A 21853-nucleotide genomic window follows, 5' to 3' on the forward strand; every position below is an offset into this window, starting at 1 on the left:
GCATAGTGCACCGCGCAGCTGAACCAGCGGCGTGTGAGTGTGTGACCATGTTATATTAGTCGCCGTAAAAACGATCGGGTGGCCATTAATACTGTAATATGTAATACGCTTACGTACCTATATACTATATACTGTATTGTATAGGTGCAAGGCTGGTCATGAGTCGATAACAATTGATTGGGTTTAGCCTAAAATCGTATTATATTAGTGTGTAGAACGATGGAATACGTGCGCAGCCTCTTCGCGCATACGGCAGAAACAATTGCGGTATACGTGTGATGATTTCCCGCCATTTCCCGTGCGATTATTACTCGTGGTTTACTATTCTTGTGACGAAACCGTAGTGATTCGAAATAGCCAGCGGCAAGTTATATACAAACTTATACGTACATGTACTCGTATGTATAGGCGGGTGTTAAATCCCAAAGGCATCGGCTTACCGGCTAGCTTAACGCTCCGCTGGTTGAGATTTTTTTGCAAAAATGATATCACAGAGTGTCTCCCCAAACAGCATATCCCAAGATGGATTTGATGTGTATTTTATTTTTATTTTATTAATATATACGAAATAAGCCAATTATACGAGTCGATGTCCAATTAAAGTTAACCATAGAAAATATATTTTATGACATCGTTATTGACTGAGTATACCTATCTTCGAACTCGCTGGACATATTATAATGTAGGTATAATGATGTTTAATTAATAAATATCAAATTCACTTAGATTATATCATATATATTATGGTTCTGAGACTTTTTTCTAGTTTAAATATCTTATAGTCAATTATATGCAGTCATCAAGAAACGATGCATACGAATTGAGTCCCAAATATAAACGATGAAAAAAATAATAATGGATTCCCAGTATAAAATAAAAATAAACTAATTGATAAATTAACTAAACTTAAACGAAATAAATTATATTATAATTTAGAAAATGAAATTAGATAAAAAAAAAAGCAGTTAATACAAACAAAACAAGTATTAAGATTTAAATTTAAAAAAGTTTTTCCTGATATATGCCATTTAATATATTTCAATTAATATTTTAACGAGAATCCTAATAATAGGTATTTATAGAATAAGATTATGACGCATATTTATAGAATCTTTTTACAACTAGTCTTAATGGCTCGTAAAAATGGTAAGAAAAATGATTTTTCCAATTCTGTTACTATTTAACATGGACATTATTAGTAGTACTATACATAGTTACGAAAAAAAAGAAAAAACGGGACTCGTTCTTAAATGTTTTATTGGACCCAATTCATGTGCAGCTCCACAAATAATTAAGAATACACAGCATTTTAAGTGTATATATATAAATATATTATATAAGTAATAAGTGCGAGCAAATAATGCGAGTGGTATACGCGTGTAGTGTATAATACAACGACTGGCACCGGAACTGCGCGCAATAGACGACGTGCTGTGTCTACGCACCCTTATAGTATTATAATAGTTAGGTATATGCGTATATATATGTATATATATACACAACGCAAAAGCGTATTAATTCATCCCGCGAACATTCACGGTTGGTTTGCCAAGCACACCGTATCGCGAGCCGACGTCCGACTCTCAGCCTCGCGCCGCGACGTCTTCGTGGCGATGACGTTCTCCAGCCCCTTCGTCAGCCGCCGCCGAAACTACGCCGTAGTATACGCGCGCACACCCGAGTACGAAATATTTAGTCTTTTGTCTCGAGTGCACGTAGACGTTATATCACACGCACACACCATGTCCTCAGCGCCGTCGCCGACGTACAGCTTTTGTGCGCCGCCACCCGGACGGACCCCCTAGGTTAGTTCTTATATTATTATAATATACATATCTGTAAATACGACGTATTATGTAGTGCGATGCGTTGTCTCGGGGGTTCAGCCGTATCAGTGGTCCGGAAAGCCTCGGTCAGACACCCGCTGGAGAACATTTTGGTAGAGCGATGGTGAGGAGGGGGGGGCAGTGATTCGTCGAGATTCGAGATGTTGCCGCCGCGGCAAAGATCTCTCTAGTCAAGGTACAAACCATTTGCACGCGCAAAATATACTTGTAATACCGTACGAATTTTAGTGAAATTTAGTTTTCCCTATACTCGGTTATCATGTCGGAGTCTAAACGTATAATGCATGTATATATCGTAAGACTAGATTATTATACTGTAATTATATGTTACTGTAATACTATCTCTTAAATTTGAATTTTTCAATTTTCACGAAAAGATGTGTAACTCAATTCCTTTGAATTTATGAACCACTTTTATAATTCTCACTGTTTGAGTTTCAGCCCAGTGGGTATAACTATACTAAATAGTACCGTACTTACTATTTCGTTTTAAAACACCAAATACTTTTTTTGCATTTAAGCGTGTTCCTCGTTTTCCAGTATCACAGCGAAACGTATATCAAGGTATCTTAACTATTGACTGTAAGTACCTGCAGTTCCGGCTTAAACTACAATCGTACACATTAGGTGGGTATATTATAAGTTTTATCAAAAATGAATAAATGTCGAAAAAACGTTTTTCGTCGCCCACGCCAATGTTATTATAGCATTGAGTTACGGCCAACTACTCTCCAAAGTCGCCAAATACATAATGCGCGTGTGTGGACACGATAACGGAACGAGTCCGATTCGCGTGGCAGCGCACGGGGCCGTAAGAGACGTAGTCAGTTGGTCGTCGTCGTCGTCGAGTCGACCGATCTAGTCAACCAAATGTCTCAACGTTTTTAAAACCGGTATATCGACTAAAAAGTATTTATTTTTTTCCTTCTTCTTCTTCTTCTTCTTGTACGACTATATACGCGTGGTGTGATAGAAAACCCATCGAGAAAACAGTCGGTCAGCCGTCGTACGCACACACAGCACTTGAGTGTTTGTGTGTGTGTATGTATCGGGTTATTTATTTCACGTGTTTTTTTCATATACCTATATATATAAATATATATATATTATATGTTCCCGTAGAGCTTGTGAAGGTTGGCTAGAATGTCCGAAACGAGTATCTCGAGTGGGCACACCGGTTCACATTATACACACACACACACACACACACACGTACACACACATATATATATATATTGGTTGGTTATTTTTTTTTTTTTAATACGCGAGAACGGAGTGGATAAAAAAAAATGCTATATACAAATAAAACGCATTGCGACAACATATTATACTCTATCGGATCAGATATGGAGTTGGCCTATTTATTCAAAAGGAACACGTTTCGGCGCGGTGCGCGGGTGACCTTTTAATTGACATAGGTACAACAAACGAGTATGATATGTAAGTACGCGCGCGATGTCTTTCGCGGCCGTTGCGGCGTGTGCATTGAGTACGCGATGCGCTTCTCATATTATACGCGCGCGATCAACGCGGCGATAGCGATACACATTACGATATCGAGGAAATACGTGCGTACAGGAGTATAAAAAAATAAAAAATACATAAAACTCGAAGCGCGATCGATGTGAGATATACGGAGATATGGCGCGACGATATATATATATATATATATAGGTAAATACAATATAAATGTATAGGTATTATATGGAGTGAGAGAAATAAAATAATACTTATAGTTACACGCTTATAAGTATAATGTATATATGTATATATATATATAAAATAATACGAACCTATGTATAAATATATATATATTATGCGTTTCGACATCGCTCTCGTATTATTATGGGTCGTCACTATATCGTCCTTGGCGTTGTTTATGATGCGTCTCATCTCTCTGGCATCCTGTGCATCGTGACGTGTAGGATAATGTCAATAACAATGTTCTTATAATATCATTTTTGTTAAAATCGCGAAAGCACCAAGTCCAGACGACTGTTTTATGCGCGTATGGCATTATGATATTATCAAATATGCATTTGGTGTGCAGCAAGAAAAACCGAAGTGCAATTATATATATATTACATGTATATTGTATACATACAGGCGTATAAGGTATATATATATACGAATGAGGACCCGCCCGGCTTCGAGCTTCTTCCCGTCCCTAGGGAAACTCGGAGGATCGGTCGACGTGCGTGTGTGCGGATCAGTGTCCGCAACGCGTCAGTAATGGATACTTTAAAACGAGTGTATGTATAAATACGTGTATAATGTGTGTGTGAGTGGTAGGTATACTTTTGCGATTTTCCCGGGGGACGTCGTGTCGGGCGCGAAAAAACGCAATGAGAAACGCAGAACTATATATTATAATATTATTTAAATTTATAGGTACTTTAATACGGCTTGTATCGTGCACATACATATACGCGACTGTTATTATAATAGGTGTCCGAAAGACGCATACAACGTATACTCGAGCAGGAAGTATATGAGCGTATCATCACTACGTCTGCAGTTATATTATAATATAACTAATAATAAGACGTTTAATTTAGAGTATTTTATTCTCATAATATTATTATTGATCCAATTCACGAGTTTAGACTCTATTTATAATTTTAAACAGTATATGTAGGTATACTACATAAAGACTATAGAGAAGATGGTATAGGTTACATCAATTCTATTATATAATATGTATCGATTTTACTTTCGATTTGGCATTTTTCTCACGTGTTTGTATACGTAGCTTCTGTTCTATCACAAAAGTTTGAATGATATCACTGAATACATACATTCCGCGCTTAGCCGATCAGAAATCATAAAAATTGCAATTTTCCTTATTACATTTTTTATAATGTGCATATTTCAAATTGTTTTTAACAAAATTAGTGTTGATTGTATAGTATAGGTAAACTTAAATACGCAATTCCCACCATTTTCGTCACATAAAATCTAAAAATCTTGTACACAATATTATATAATGTAGGTTTAGATATAAAACCTAAGCCGATAATTGGATAAGTAAAGTATCTATATACACCACGAAGAACGTTTATAGCTGCATTTTTTTAAATTATAAGATTCGTTGTTTACTGATCTTTTATTGTAAATGCACAGTGCACGATTTTTTATGGCATATCGTATTTATATCGTAGTTTGGACAAAGTCGATTCAAAATAGTATGACGTTAAAGTATCAAATGTATTGACTGTTGATACTAAATATACAAGTAACCTCTTTCTCGTCAATAAAATACATTGAGAGGTGATGTTATGTTGAAATTTGCAACGCATTCAAACTTTTTGGTGCTTTATTTTATGATATACTTATACACTCTATATTCGGACGCAGTAGTATATAATATTATGGGCTATGGTGGTAAGAGGAGTCCAAAGACGTAGAATAATATAGTAACTGAATATTCCTCGTACTTCTCATAAATATATGTTGACCAATGTTTCCTAAATCTCTTAATTCTCGCTGATCGCGGCAGACGTGCGTCTATAATATTGTATTTCTATCCAATATCCTATAACTGGTAAATTGAATAGGTATCTTTCCATATCATTATATTTTCTTCTGCAAATTATCTTAACAATTCTTCTATTATTCGGCTAAAGAGCATACGAACCGCATTATCGATTACCTAACTTTTCACATCTAATCCGAACATACATCTGTTACTGTGTATTCTGTTATAATTTAATCATTCTGTGTATTATCTGTTAAACCTCATTGTTTTTTTTCTAGCTTATCCCGTGCATGTATAATTTAAGTAATTATTTTGATGTGAGGCGTATATAATTTTAATTTTATATAATTGCATTGTATAGTTAAAATAATTCAAATTATACACTTTTATAAATTATATTGATATAATTATTAAGACTTCTACTGATGAAAAGTGTAGGTATATATTATTTTAATATATGCATGAAAGTATTCATAACTTCCGGACGTCAATAAGTAATAATCATCGGTAAATTGATTTTAATAAAAATACGAATGTCAATAATTATGGTGATCAATACATAATATTACGATACGATAAAATCCATTACGTATTGCAAATAACGTTATGCCACTATTAACTATACAGCTCACCGAACGCAGTTTATGTGTTACGTCTTACATTTCAGTATTGTTATCAATCAATCAGAATACATTTGTCTAGTAATTTAATCATAATTCTTTATTTTGAACCATACTATATTTTCTCACAGAAAAAGTCAGGTAATTACACACCACTCGGTGGCGTATTCAGGTTTTGAATCAACAACATCCACAATCAAAAAGAACAAATTTTCACATTTTTTTTGTCTTAATATTTTACACACTTACATAATAAGTTAAATAAATAATAGCTGCAACTCGACATCTAAAAACAATTACATAATCAATTTTTTAGTATAATAAAATTAATGATCATTAACACAATAACAATGGTTTGCTTGTTACACATGTACAAATCATAATAATATATAAAACCGATAACAATCAATGCTATCCGTATAGAACGTTTCATTGTAAAAAACAAATATTTTTTTAAATAATTAATTGAATAATAAAACAAGAACGTTATTTATCAAACTTAACGGGAGTTAAGGTTAATCGTGAAGTAATAATTTTCTGATTGTGCGATACTATATGTTATACCTATAGTATATACCCTTGGTACTTACACCAATGTGAACACATAGTATTGATTATAACTGTATGCTTAAGCGTAACGTTGAATTATTTAATTTCGTACGTTTTAGCATACATTTTATTAACGCGCTGCAGTAGTCGGTATGATAGGTATTTTCCAAAAAAACATTTTCCGTATTCGTAAAACAGTATTACAATAATGTATTATATAAGAATAATATATTGTGGAATCGAGTCCGGTGGATCCGCTGACTGGTTATCCTTTATTCCCGCTTCCACCACCACTGCCAATAAAATATATATTTAAAACAAAAACAAAACTAACCAAAAAAAAAAAAAATGTATATATATATATATATATTATATATACAAAAAACCAAGAAATAACAAGGTAATTACGCCGCAAGACAGAATAATTTATGACCGCGCTTGATATTTTTTTTTTAATCACGATGGCGTTGTTGATATACGGTATTATACCCTTAAACCCTTAACGTTAACAAGGAATACCTGCAGCACACGGGTCTTTGTTAAATCCTACAACTCTTTAGTAGCGGCAGTCGTCGTCATCGCCTTTGATTTATTTTACTTTGCGTCTTTTTGATAATACACACGCGAGCACGCGCATCTATCCGTACGCACATAATATTATAATACGCATTCGTATGATGCCTACGTTAAACCGACAATTGTTTTAAATCGTCGTCGGTTTCCGGGCTCTTTCTTTTTCGATTCGAAATCGTCGTGAACGCGCGTATTATGATTTGTCTACACGATTTTTTTGGTAATTTTTTCCACTCACGTACCGCTACCGCTATATAGTCCTTATATACTCCATATAGACGGTGTAGGTACAGATGTGGTGTAGTAAGTACCTATTTATTTATTTTTTTTTGAACACGAATTATGTTCAAAGTTCCTGGCGCCCGTCGTGTCGTCGTTAAAATAATATATTTTAAGCACCGGTCCACTGTTCTACGAGATTGCGTTTCCCGCTAGTAGCTACACGGTGGTCGACGATATTATATTATTATAATTTTTTAAACTGTGGATTGCACTCCACGACGCGGCCGGCAGTCAACGGCAGCGGCGCAGCTATCGGCAGTCCTCTACCGGAAGCGAGGTCGAAATCATTATTACACACGATCTACGCCTATGCGTACATAGTACTCTACACGTCTATAAGTACGTCGCAAGTGCTTTGGCGCGGTTTATTATCATCATGCCGTATATGTGTAGGTACTCGTCGCCGCAGGTCGCGTGTAAACGAACGCCGCGGGGCGCCTGCAGTTTGTTCGATCGTTCGGCATAATATAATAATGTCCGCGGACAATCGAGAAAACCGCTGGGTGTGAAATTTGAAAAACTCTTTACTCGAATTAAACATTCTTTAATGCGTTTAAACTCGTCAAATAGAGGCAAACCACACACGCGCGGACTATGTGGTGCGGACGTGCTGCTGCAGTAAACGAGTTCGTATAATATGCGATTTATATATACACGCCACGCAGATATCTACGGGGACGTCCCTCAGACATGATTTTTTTGGCGGGAAGGGGGTGTATAGGGCAATTTTTAACCTTTTGAAAACACGTATACATGACACGTTAAAATCGTCGTATTTTGTGATATAATAATAATTTGAAACAATGAATTAACTACGCTATTATAATAGTGTCTTTATTTTTTAGTACACGTTTAATTTTACACAGCTAATTTTATTTTTGATTCGAGTTCAATATGTATCTTACTAATATTCAATTACTATTTAAAACAGGAATAAATCCTTTTATTTCCTACAGTAATACAACCGAAACTGTACTATAATGTACCAACATCATAGACGCCTAAATCAGATTAAACTAAATTATATTAAATTATGCTATTTTGATTTATTTGAACAGTTGTTTACATTATTTTACCTAATTCTTTTTTTTTTTTTTGTATAGATTTGTTTATTTTCAATGATAATTTTGTAAAAGATTATTAAATTATTCTCGATTCAAAATGATGTTAAATAATTTTTTATGGTGATCATCTTTGTTCTATAATATATTTTTTATCATATAATGGTATATACCATTCTTATGTGAATATTGAAACTTATCATGTATATTCCTGGAATGTTTGTAACAGTTTTTTGCACGGTGGGGGCGCTAAATCGAGAAAAAAAATTACTTAGGTACTAATATAGAAAATTAATGAGTCGTATAATAATTTTTATATTATTATTTTTAACCAATTACTAAACGCAGTATTAGTATATATATATAGATATTATATATAATATTAATATAAACGTATAGAAATACAACCAAATAAATATAGTGCAATGTAGTACCGGAAATTTCGTCTATTGTAAACGTCGCTAAACGTCGATGTACATTTGTATTTAAAAAAACCAGTACACAAATAAATACTAGTAAAAAAATATAAACAATATATATTATTGAAACCAGCAGATGGGTAGTATACTAATATTAATATCATAACACATAACATTATATACTATATTATTGACAGCACGCCTATTCATATTTACGACCGTGAACAGGATAGTGTTATGACGACGAAAAAACACGAGACAATTAATGTACAGCAGATATAATATGCCTATATAGTATAATATCATGTACTTATATACATATAAATGTATGAATGTATGATATAATAATGTGTATATATAATAATACAGGACTATTAACTGAACGACGATCGATACAATGTATACTGATCAGGTAAAGTCGTTGACGCGGGGCACTGTTTATAATAATAAATATGTAAACTCTATTCATCTCGTTGTGTACTCATGTGTTTACGGCACAGCGATGACCTCGAAAACCCCTCATTAACGCAGTGATGAACACTTATTATATATACATACATTACAAATTATAATGTTATGATACATATTTTTATTTCATAGGTTTAAGAGTATAGAATTGATTTTAGGCTTTTTGGGCCTACGTAGCTGTATAAAATATGACTCTATTTTTGTTTTTAAATAATATATTATTATATCGAACTTTTTAATGCAGCGAAAAATGATGGATACCGCAGTGACGATGAGAGTCTAATAACAACCGATTTAGACGCGTAATAAACAAGACGTTATGACAATTTTTTATTATTTTTGTTGATTTATGTACGAAAATCAAACACTTGCCGTTTACAGATGCAGTTTTGTCTCTCTGTTTTCGATGTATAATCCTCACCCCCGTATATCATGTGTTTAGATGCACTGTTCCGATGGATCGCCACCCCCGCAGGCATTTTCGTTAGTCGATCGGCGACGCCTTATTCTTTTTAGGTTTAGTTCAGTTCGTTTATTATTATTATTTTTTGTTCGTTGTTTACTTTTAGAAAGCATCATTTGGTTACAAATGGCCCAAGAAACGAGCAAAGAGTGTTTCGGTCCCGAAATTCATTAGCCGTCTAACGATTTAAAGCGGAATGAGAAAAAAAAACGAAACGAAAGAAACGGTGACTATTATTTTGACAATAAAAAGGAGGGAAGAAATAACGCTTCCTGTAGCAGTTTACGTTGCCGTGCCCTTTTAGTATATGTATATATAATATATATAACTATGTATATATAGGAACGTAAGGTTGTTGGATTCATTATGTCGCGTGGAGCGGGGGCGGGGTAGACGCGAAACTTGGCGGCCTAAGATTGACGACCAATAAACAAAACAAACATGCAAAATTTCCACTCCACCTCCGGCACACACACTCGCTCACTCTCCTTCGCTCTTACTCACTCTCCTTCGTTTCGGTTGCCAATCGAAGGTTAAGCTATTTGTATAAATCACATTTTACGGCGGCTGGAAATAGGGCGAAAAAGTCGGTTGTTTTTGTTGTTTTTTTTCCTCCTCGTCGTCGTGTTGTCGTCCGTTTACTATATATATATATATATATATACATGTATACCCTTAAGCGGCGAACGCAACGACCCTCGGCGCGCCCGAAAACTCTTTAAGAAGATATTATTCCATTCGGTTTTATCTGCGGACTGGGACATGCAAAACTCTCGCGTGCGCACCGGAGGGGAGAAGTCTTTACAACCCCCGTGACTGTCAGCGATGGGGGTGGTGGTGAGGGGTAGGTATATAGCGGCGAAAAAAAACCAATTTTCAATAGTTGATGAGCTTTGCATTGCCGCACGCCGGTCGGGCCAGGTCTTGTCGTTTGAGCGGTGGTGGCGGCTATATTGCGCGTATAGTGTCACGGGACCGTATAAAATCTAATGGGTTTCACTCTGCCACCGCAATTTATATACCACTGTCTCTCGCGCGTTTCGTTTTTTCGGGCTCGTTCACATGTATGTGTAATGTACAGGCTCGTCCAGACTTTGCTGCGTCTCAATTATGATAGGAATCGCAATCGAGTACTTGTTTGCGGTCACCGCCAACTTGTAAACGTGAAATTCGGACGACCCAGTCCAACCTAACCTAACTGTACGCTGCATGTCGATAAGCATAATCCTACACGTAAAGAATATGTGCACATTATTATGTGTATGCGCGCACTTGTCACGGCAAAAATACTTATTTTATAAACTATTAAAGGTTTCAGAGATGCCGTGCCTTCGTAATAGTTGTCTTCACACCCTTCTTCGTCTGCGTGTATGTCATGTACAGGTATTAGATGGTTATAATACTATAATATCAAACAAATAGATATACTTGCGTGTCATCGTTAGTCACTATTAGATCTGTTTTCATCGCGATTTCTCTATACACATCGCATACTAAACGTTATGCGATAATTGTATTATTACTACTACACAAGTATACGTTAGATTCGCGAGATGAATATAAGTCATTTTTCATTTTATCTGTACGAAGTTTAGTTCTATCGGCATTATACTTGTAGTATTTTTATCGGCGTGTATATTAAATATTGTGCGTGTCTGTGTAAATAATTAAGTTTTTCTATACGCACACGAACATATCGATGTTATCATTGCTATACATCTATTACGAATTCCTTTCAAAATAACCCATGACGCGCGATGAGGAAACTATTTGAAAAAAATACGCGAACACTTGTTCATAATATTATATTGGCGTTTGGCAATCATACATACATATAACATAATATCGCCTATATATATATATATTACGTTTTTAGAACGCGTGTTCACCGTGTAACGAAACATAAACAACGGAAAACAAAAAAAAAAAAAAAACAAATAAATAAAATACGTGAAGCTGAATAATAGCATTAACTCTTAGTTACAACGCGCACCTATGCATAATAACATTATAATGTTAAAATGATAAAACTCACCTACGCGCGTTCCTCGCCGTGCCATACGTAGCACACAATAACATAATAATATAATATATAGTATGATTTAGCTCGCCGAGATATTCATATTATGGGTACATTATACATTGTACAAATAAATATCACCAAATAATCGGTGGTCCAAGGAGATAATATGTATAATATATATATATATAGTAAACCTGTTTGGATGAATCTGGGGCCCGCGTGAAAAGGTCAATCGGCTAACACAGTTCGAATTATATATATGAATACAGTACATTAAGACACACACACCGTAGTAATGATAATATATTTTTACGAAAAAAAAAATATGTATATTTAAATAACAAATATGTGCGATGTGAACACAAATATTCAGGGCGTGATTTTATATTATGTATACGATTTAGGTATACCTTTAAAACTATACCTATACTACAATATCATAATAATATTATATACATATGTGTGTGTGTGTGTGTGTGTGGGTGGGTGGGTGCATATTTCATACATTATAAGATTATTGTATGTACACGCGGAAAACTTTTTGCACCAATAACAATAAGTATGTATGATGATGATGATGATGATATGCAGTACCTATTTATGTCGTACTCGCGCGTATATTATATTATAGTATTATGCGTTAATGTCGCCGAAACGCGTAAACGAGTTTAGGTATACTGTATAATTTAATGTATATTTTACATATTGTAATATATAGAGATAATGTGGCGGTCAATCGTCGTTAAATGAAAAAATAAAAAAAATACTGTTTGAAAATAAAGTAAATACCAAATCGAAAATTGGAACGAATTCAACGCATATGTTAAGTGCAGCACGGGAAGCGACCATATGATATATTATGTTATAACCTATAAAATAATATTCTGCAGCTGTAAGTCTTCCTTATTATAATATGCACACCAATAGCACGCGTGGCCATGGACCTCGCCGAACGTATAATGTATAATAACGTTTAATGTATATAATTATTTAAATATTATAAAAGCGTTTGATTTATTTATTTATCTTTACTATCGTGCATAATATATATATATACACATACACTCATTACCATACTACTCGATTTCCTCCGAAGCCGCCGAGGATGCTTCCGTATATTTTATTTTATGAATGAAAGTATATATAATATATAATATTTATATACAAAGGATACCGGCTACGGAACACGCGTTAAAATATCGTTTTATACACGATCTACGCGTACATACATATGTCTCACGCGCAATTATCACTCTGTCATATATCATTTTATTCACATAAAATATAAATTTTATAGTTTTATAGAACACATATATATATGGCAATGATTTATAATTATTATACCATGTCGCGCATAGACAGAGCAATACAACCGGGTGCAGTCTTCAACAATGTACCTACAGCTACCGGGGTAGCGGACCGCACCCGAGATTATGTTATGATATATTATAGGTATACTGTAGTATAGTACACGAGATGTTGTGCACGATACGCATAGAAAAACGACGGTTCATTACAGATGGCGGTTTGTTGACAATCGGTTTCAATACGTATTCATTATTAACACAGGAAGATTTTTTAGTTTCGATTTACCTAAATTAAAAAAAAAAAATTATATCTTAGTACCTATACAATAATAATTATAAAAACCCGTCATTTCGTTATATTCACCGTCGCGGTACAAATACAAACGTAATGATTTGCATGCAATAATGTAAAGCAAGTACGCCACGCGTGCAGTTTGGATTTCGTTTCGGTTTACGATCCTGCGTGGGTTGTGATGCATTGCTGCAGGACAACGCCGCGCTCGCAAAGTAATATTAATCTAAATACTATTATCATATTGTCTCTTAGTGCGTAACGTATACAATAAAAACAAGTTCACATGTGGGTGGTTCAATCATGTGTACACCACGAGTTAGATTATTGTGTGTATAATATTGGCAAACGATTTCAGTGGTAAATCGCCCGCGGTTGTGTGTGCGTTATAAGAGATCGACGGTTTAATTTTGTATCCCGTTTCCGGGACTTGATTGCGCGAATGCATTAATGCAGTTTTAAAAAGGTCGAAGTTATGAAAATACGGATGATCGTACAAGTACCATCATAAAATATGACTCACAAATATTTAAAATAATAATATTACCACCGTTGTAATATTTCATGCAATGAATGTATAATATCTGTAATCACTTTTTGTGAACAGACAGAAACTTCTGTCTGATTTAATTTTCACCGGAATCATAATTGTTATAAAATAACCATAGCGATTTTATAATGCTCACGACAATTTGGTAACGTGTCATAACTGTTATTTTTTTCTTCTATAGTTTATTAACAGTATGCGTACACGATAAACCACAGCGTCTGTATTTCATAGATCCACCGAGAAAGTCGTACTCAGAGTTGAGAGCTCAACTAATAACTCATTGGTGTTAGAGGTGTTTATTATTTTCTTACCTATACATAATAATATAATATTTATGTGAATGCATTTGAAATTAGCTCAGTGTGTAGAGACAAGACTGTCAGATTTCAGTTTCAGTCGTAGACACAAACCGCATGCCTATTATAATACATTACTAATTGACTATATATTAATTTTTTAATACGGTACGGGGCAAAAAACTAAACGAACTTATGTGACGTAAGGTTAGGTCTGAACCGAATACGATCCGATAGATTGATTTTTTTTAACATGGCAAACATAATCACACAATGATTTACTGCGCGCATAATATTCTGAAGTACGTATATAGAGCCGGTTAAAATAATAATAAACACCTTTAGGAAATGCGCGTGCGAACGAATAACGTATTTTACATATTTCGTATGTTAAGCATATATATATATATATATTATTTTTACAATCGGTTCATTAATTATTTCGTCGGAAAAAGCAATATTGAATGCGTTGTTCTAGTTTTTTTTAACCCTGTACAGGAGCATTTTGACAGTTATAGGTATGCTTTTCGACAACATATTTCATTATACGAATATTATACGTGAAGTGCGTGTTTGGCACGCGCCACGTCATTTTAATTTTAATTTTTCCATTTTTTTCCATAACAACGCACTTCCTATTCACATACAAACACACACACTCTGTTAAATATATATATTATTTATTATATTATTATATTTATGTAGATATATATATATATATATGTGTGTATTATGTGCTTTGCTTGCGGTACATATTTGTAGCTTATTACGTATGCAGTTTTTACCATTATTATTATTTTGTGGTCCCATTAATTAATGAACACGTAGTAACTTGTTTAGGTGAAACGAAAAAACCTCTTTTGAGAGGGTTTGCGCGGAGATACGAAAAAAAATATTGTAAAAAAAAACCCGATTGTCCCACAACAGATCTAGCCGACTTACGCGGGATTGTGTACTACTACATGATTATTATTATTAATGCATATACTTTAGTTGTCGTTAGAGTCAGTCGTCTCCAAAGCTAGTTAGTTAATTAGATAGAAAAAATAAACGCACACGATTCAAGATAAATATATGTGCGTTTATTATACCCGTATGTATTTACGTTACAACTAAAAAAAAAAAAGAAACAGAAAAACGCGTATTTTTTATTAATAGCCCGACTACACTGAATATTGTGTGTATGTGTGGGGAGGAGGGGTGGATCGAAAAACTCCAAAACAAACGTGTCAGATCGCAGGAAATAATTAAAAACAAAAAACAAAAAACCCATAAAAACGTTATATATTTTTATTTTATTAGAAAAACCTTTCAGAATAAGAATAAAATAAATGTATATGTTTATAATAGGTTATCTCAGATTACAGTACGATATAGGTATAGTCGAAACGACCCGTTATAATCAACTAGACCTCGATGTTCGTTAATTAGTGATTCGAACCGCAATTCGTCGATACCTATAATAGATGTTATTTTAATATTGAAGTATTGACTATACATTATATATTGTAATATACGCGCGGACGTTTTACCGATTTTGCGGTGGTATGCTTACTGCGGACGCCGAAGAATTCTCTGGACAGAAAAAAAAAAATGAAATCAATTAAAATTCGTGAACATCGGAGCGCTTGTACACACTATAATAATAATCCGAGAAAAAAGTCGTTTTTCGAGGTCCGCAAATATAAGTGTTAACGAGCGCGTCCGCTCGGGAATTATTTTAATAATATATATATATATATATATTATCATATTATTATAGAGCTGGTATCGATCGGTTTGCTCATCGAGTCGTAAATTACTATATTCACTGGCATAGTATATATACATATATATGAGTATATTTATTATTATTATTATTATATATCTTTTCGGGGCCAATTAAAAGAGTTGGACACCGTTAGCGCTCCGGTTCATATACGCTACACATATTCCAATTTTATGTGCTCGTTTCCGAATTAAATAATATGATACCCTTCTATCGCGTTATAGGTCTGTGCATGTTGTTATAATGGAAGTCATATATATATATATATATATATTGTACAGTATAATTTATGTAACAAAATTTCTTTTTTCTTATTTTACTACATTTTTATGTGTCGATAGTATAATATTATAATAGACTATACTATACACATTATAATAATATGATATACTATTCAAACGACTATATTTCGCGTTTGATACGATCTAATGCGTTAAAGCTGAATATAATATAATTATATATATATATATTACGTATATAGATATTATATATTTAACTAAAGTCGCAGCGGCGGTCGATTCGAAATGACCTTTATTCAGTTTATAGTCTTTTTTTGTGTACAGAAATTTTCAAATTTGAACGTTATTTTCCCCATCATCTATATAAAATACAAACAGCTCGTTCCTATGATATAATATATTCTAAACAGCGATAATTGTTTATTTGTATCATATTAATTTGGAGTTGACCGTCCATTGTTTATATTGGGACCGACCCAACAAAAAACGATAAAATAGACCATCTCTCCGCTTAAGCCAATCCACTGCAGTGACTTTCATTAATACACCACGCTACTCCCATATCTGATGATCAAAATTCAAATGAAAAACGTCTTTTGGTGAAATTCAAAACAACTATACCTAAGAGTAATAAATAAACTGAACAGAAATTTAATATTGATGTATATAGCGACTTAAAAAGATATACAAAAATCTTTCGAGATACGACGACCTATAGGGTGTACAGCAAACGCCTGGCATAGGTTAATCTCAATGTATAAACGCAATGTTAAGTGGTCAGTGCTTCGTGATACACCCCGTACATAACCAACCCTTTGTCGGGTCATTCGAAAAATATTTACCTCGTACATATTATCATTATACACGCCCGGTCGCCCCCGAATACACACACATTATTATAATATTATTATACTTAATAATATCACGCGCCAGTGTATAACTATAAATATATATATATATATATATATATTTTATAATAAGGCGGCAACACAATACTCTGATTTTTGTGTATTTTGTTGGCTTCACCTTAGAAAAAAAAAAAAACAACGAAACCGCATAGTAATTTATCACCGTCGTTGTCGTCGTCGTTGGCGACGTTTACGGCTTTCGCTGCAGACGATGTGCAGGTACGTATCTATACGTATACGACTGTGGAATCACTGATGCGACTTGAGCGCAAGTAATTTCGTATACCGAACGCGTATTATAGGTATATATATATATATAAATACCTAATACACATATACCTATACTGTTGCAGTGTATTTATATATATATATCCAACGCACAAAGTCTCCGTGTACAGAAGTGTGTGTGTGTGTGTGTCTATACGCGGTAATGCTATCGGAGAACGTTACAAAATCGAGTGCGCCCGCACCCGACTGTGTGCAGTGCACACATCGCGGTTCGTAAACGTTTTTTTCTTATTTTTTTTATTTTATTGAATTTCGTGGGAGCCTAGGAACTGCAGTATATGTATCTCCATTTATACATATAATATACGATAGACGTATGCGTGTGTAAAAAATATATATAGGAAGATCGAAATCGTTTTCGGTTTTAATCGCGCGACGCTATATAAATACACGATGAGTGTATATATATAATATTATGTAAATCGTATTACCTGTTGAAAATCATTTGCATCGAAATGTTCAATTAAATAGTAAAAAAAAAAAAAATACACACACACACACACACACACTATCATACACTGACAGTGTAACGCGTATAGCGAGTTTCGAATGCAACACTCGAGTATAATAATATTATATACAATAATAAGACAATAATATGTACCTACCCACCCTATGTAATATGTATAATATATTATCTACCTGTTTGTCTTTTTTTCGTCATTTAGTTTTTAATAAATTGTTTTCAAACGGTAATTACTGTACCCTTTTAATTAAATTTAATGATAGGTAGGCACCTAAATAATATAATATGTCGTCGTAATAATGTATATTTAAAGAGGTAACTCGACTTCTCTAATGGGAAATGTCACATTGAAAACTGTTATTATACATTACGTAATCGTTTAGAGATAAAACAACTTTAGAAATAGCCGTCCTCGCGATCGCCACAACAGAAATGTACAATGTCGTATTCGTGGTTGGGCGATTTTTTTAAACTACTGAAATCTAGAAAACATATTTATAAAAACAGATAAAATAAAAGATAAAAGCTCATTTTCAGATCTGTATAAACTATAAAAAACGAATGGTAGTCGGGCCATAGTGCCTCATCTGCTCATCTATATTCTCCGCGAGATAATCAAATAAAATGTATTGACGTTTATGTATCGAATAGAGCGACGTCAACGCAATACAAAAATCACGTTTTTCGCTAAATTGGGCAGTTGCGTTTTGTATGTACATACATGTGTATAGATATACATATTATGCGTATTATTATAGTGTCGTATGCGCATAACTCGAGACGGGACGACTCTCTCGCGGGGGCGAGCATAAACGGACGAAAACTTTTAGACGATTTATCATATACATTATGTCCCGTTGTTGAATACCGCGACGAACAACGATGATGACGTGTTCGTGACGTATCGGCTCCGAGTTGGACGGTGTGATCCGGAGAGAAGAGGTTACGTCTCGCGTATGAAAACCCGAGCCATCCGGCCGGCCGCGAGAGATTTGGGCGTGCGCGGTACGACGAAAGAAAACACAACGAAATCTGTAAAAAAAAAAAAATCACTCGTTTTTCTTTTCCCGAAGAAACAATAATAAACAAACAAACAATAAAAGAGATTCTCGTAATATGACATGGTGTAAAATATATATAATAGCAATGCGCCGCGGTACCTATACACATCACAGTCGCAGTGTACACGCTTACTATACGTATAAATAGTACGTGTCCCCAAAGGAAATTAGTCGGTCGATTGTTCGGCAATTAGGTCGGCCGATTGTGGGCCATCTTGTACCTATACATCGTATAATATGATATACGTATATATGGCTATAGGATAATATGACGAAATGTACGGTTTTTACAATGCCGTCTAATGAACCCAAAGTGCGCATGTGCGTCTTGGCGGCGGCGGCGGCGGCGGCGTCTTTGCGGGGCGCGCGACCGTTCAAAAGTCTTTCGGCGGTACGACACACACGCTTACACCGATATTGTAATGACGATAGGACGTACATAAACAATATACGACGCACACGTATTACGACAACGGTCGTGTACGGGTCTTCTTCCATTACAATAATACCATAATGGTGCTGTTGTACGTGTAATATAGGTGGGTTAAACTCGCGCGCCGTTTACCCGTCGGTTACGCGTCCGTTTTCGGTCGTGCGGGTCGGACGACAAACAAACAAAAAAATAAAAATAAAAATGGAATCGTCTTAAAAACCGAAACGGATATTATACTAATGCACACACCGCGCATGACACAATGCCATAACATAATACAGTCGCAGCGGGTATTATTATAATATTATCGTGTCATATACGACCGACCGCCGTCGGGCCCGCCCGTATCGCGCGCGCCAGCGGTCCGGTCATCGCTCGTCGTCCGGCGAGCCGAATCGCCCGGCCGGCATTCCGGCACGCCGCTCGTCGGCGGCCCCGACCGATATACGCAGTGCCTATTATCATAATTATATTTCGTACACGCGATGGCGATTCGCCCGTCGTGTCGCACCGCGATCCCATACTGCTGCAGTAATACGTGAGAAGCGTGTATTACAATATATATATATATACACGCGAGCGGGGCGTTTGTACTCGTTTGCCACCGTCGCCCACGTCCGGCGTAGTGGTGTGCGCGTAATATTCGAGACGTTGTACTGTGGTCCGTTTAAAATCGCACGATATCGATTATGATACGAGAACATATTGGCTGTGTAACCGGACTTTACCCGTGGAAAATGAACAGACATGAATTACGGCGCCATATCATGTACATAAATATATATGTGTACAGGTGTATCTCGGTTTCAGTGTTGGCACCTCTGCTGCCAAAGGCATAGGGTTATAAGACTATACCCTCTACACTTTCCTTCTATCCCCAAGAACGATTTGAAATATTCGTCAAAAACGGTCGAGTGATTTTTCGAGTTTATATATATTATATAAGCTACACGTACACACATCTTATAGATATGTACACGTGTAGATTACATAGCACTTTGTTTTCGTATCCAACGAATAGCATCTCTTATACAAACCTATAATTATTCAATCTTTGTGAGCCAAAACGAAATTTATAGCAGTACATAAGAGTTGAAAACGAAAAACTTAACCTAACCTAGAACACTTCTAGTTTCAAAGAATATAATATATATATATATAAGCAACATTTGGTACAATTAGGATTTGAATTTCTAAATTTGTATGCTTTGAAACGTATATTCGTTTATATGTATAATATATATTAAAATGGATTATACATATTAATTGTTATATAAACAGAGTTGATCGCTGATCGTAGATAACTACAATGAAACAGTCGTATATTTCATATTATGAAAAAAAAAACCGAAACAAATTGACTGAGGCTGCGTCCCCGCTGTTACATAATATTAGATAAGTTATAGTTGGGTTAAGGAATAACGATGGAGTTGAATTTGTGATTATAATAATGTCTAACACAGTTCTCCACGTAAAAGACACACTTAATTCTCATATCCATCTCCTCGGACCTCTCTTGCCTTATCTAATAAGATTATACTATACAAAATACAGATATAATATTAAAATCTACTTTTGTTGTCATTATGATATGAATATATAATATGATCTTACTGAATAATCGTTGTACACGACGTCAGGACTTCATTATACAATTCAACAAAATTCAACAGAACTAAACTTTACGTTCATCATATGCATCCGTTAATCATCACCAAGGATCAACGATATGTTTCTGATATTATATGCTCTGAATTCTTCATTTAAATCTAAATATTAAAACAATAAATGAAATCGCCACGATTTACTACCTATGATGTCACTCAAACCCATGCTATAACCGATATTGGTAACCACATTTTTTTATTCGCATACTAGAAACTTAAAGATTCATCATCGTGACAACCAAATTTCTCTATATTTTGCTATTTTCTTTACGTTTTCCACTCAAAATATTTGATTCATAATACATTACAAAATAAAATTATAAATACTATTAAAAGCTACACAAGACCTCTCTTCCCCTCTGAGTGTACAAAATAGTATTTAGCATGAAAGGTGTTTGACTATTCTACATTATACCTACATTCACGACTATTGTTACAAATTCGTTTACATATCATGGTGAAATAAACAGAATAATTAACAACTAGATTTATGTTAAATGATCGTAGATGAGTGAGGATTTTTCAGTTTTCCAGCTAAATATATACGCTTTTTGGCTGTAGAAATAACTATATTTGTTCATAATTTATTGCACACACACACGCGCGTGAAACACATTAATTAACCATTTCTATGAGCGGCGTTCATTTTAATAATATATTCTTATAAATTGTCTATTATTTTTTATTTTTATAAACTTAGTATAACGCGTATCCGCTTCGTATAAAGAAACTTTAGCAATATATTTCTATCACCTTTGTATAAAAAAATGCTAATGACTTGTGGTACGTACGATT

The sequence above is a fragment of the Rhopalosiphum maidis genome, chromosome 2 (genome assembly GCF_003676215.2).
Source record: "Rhopalosiphum maidis isolate BTI-1 chromosome 2, ASM367621v3, whole genome shotgun sequence".
Classification (NCBI taxonomy): Eukaryota; Metazoa; Arthropoda; class Insecta; order Hemiptera; family Aphididae; genus Rhopalosiphum; species Rhopalosiphum maidis.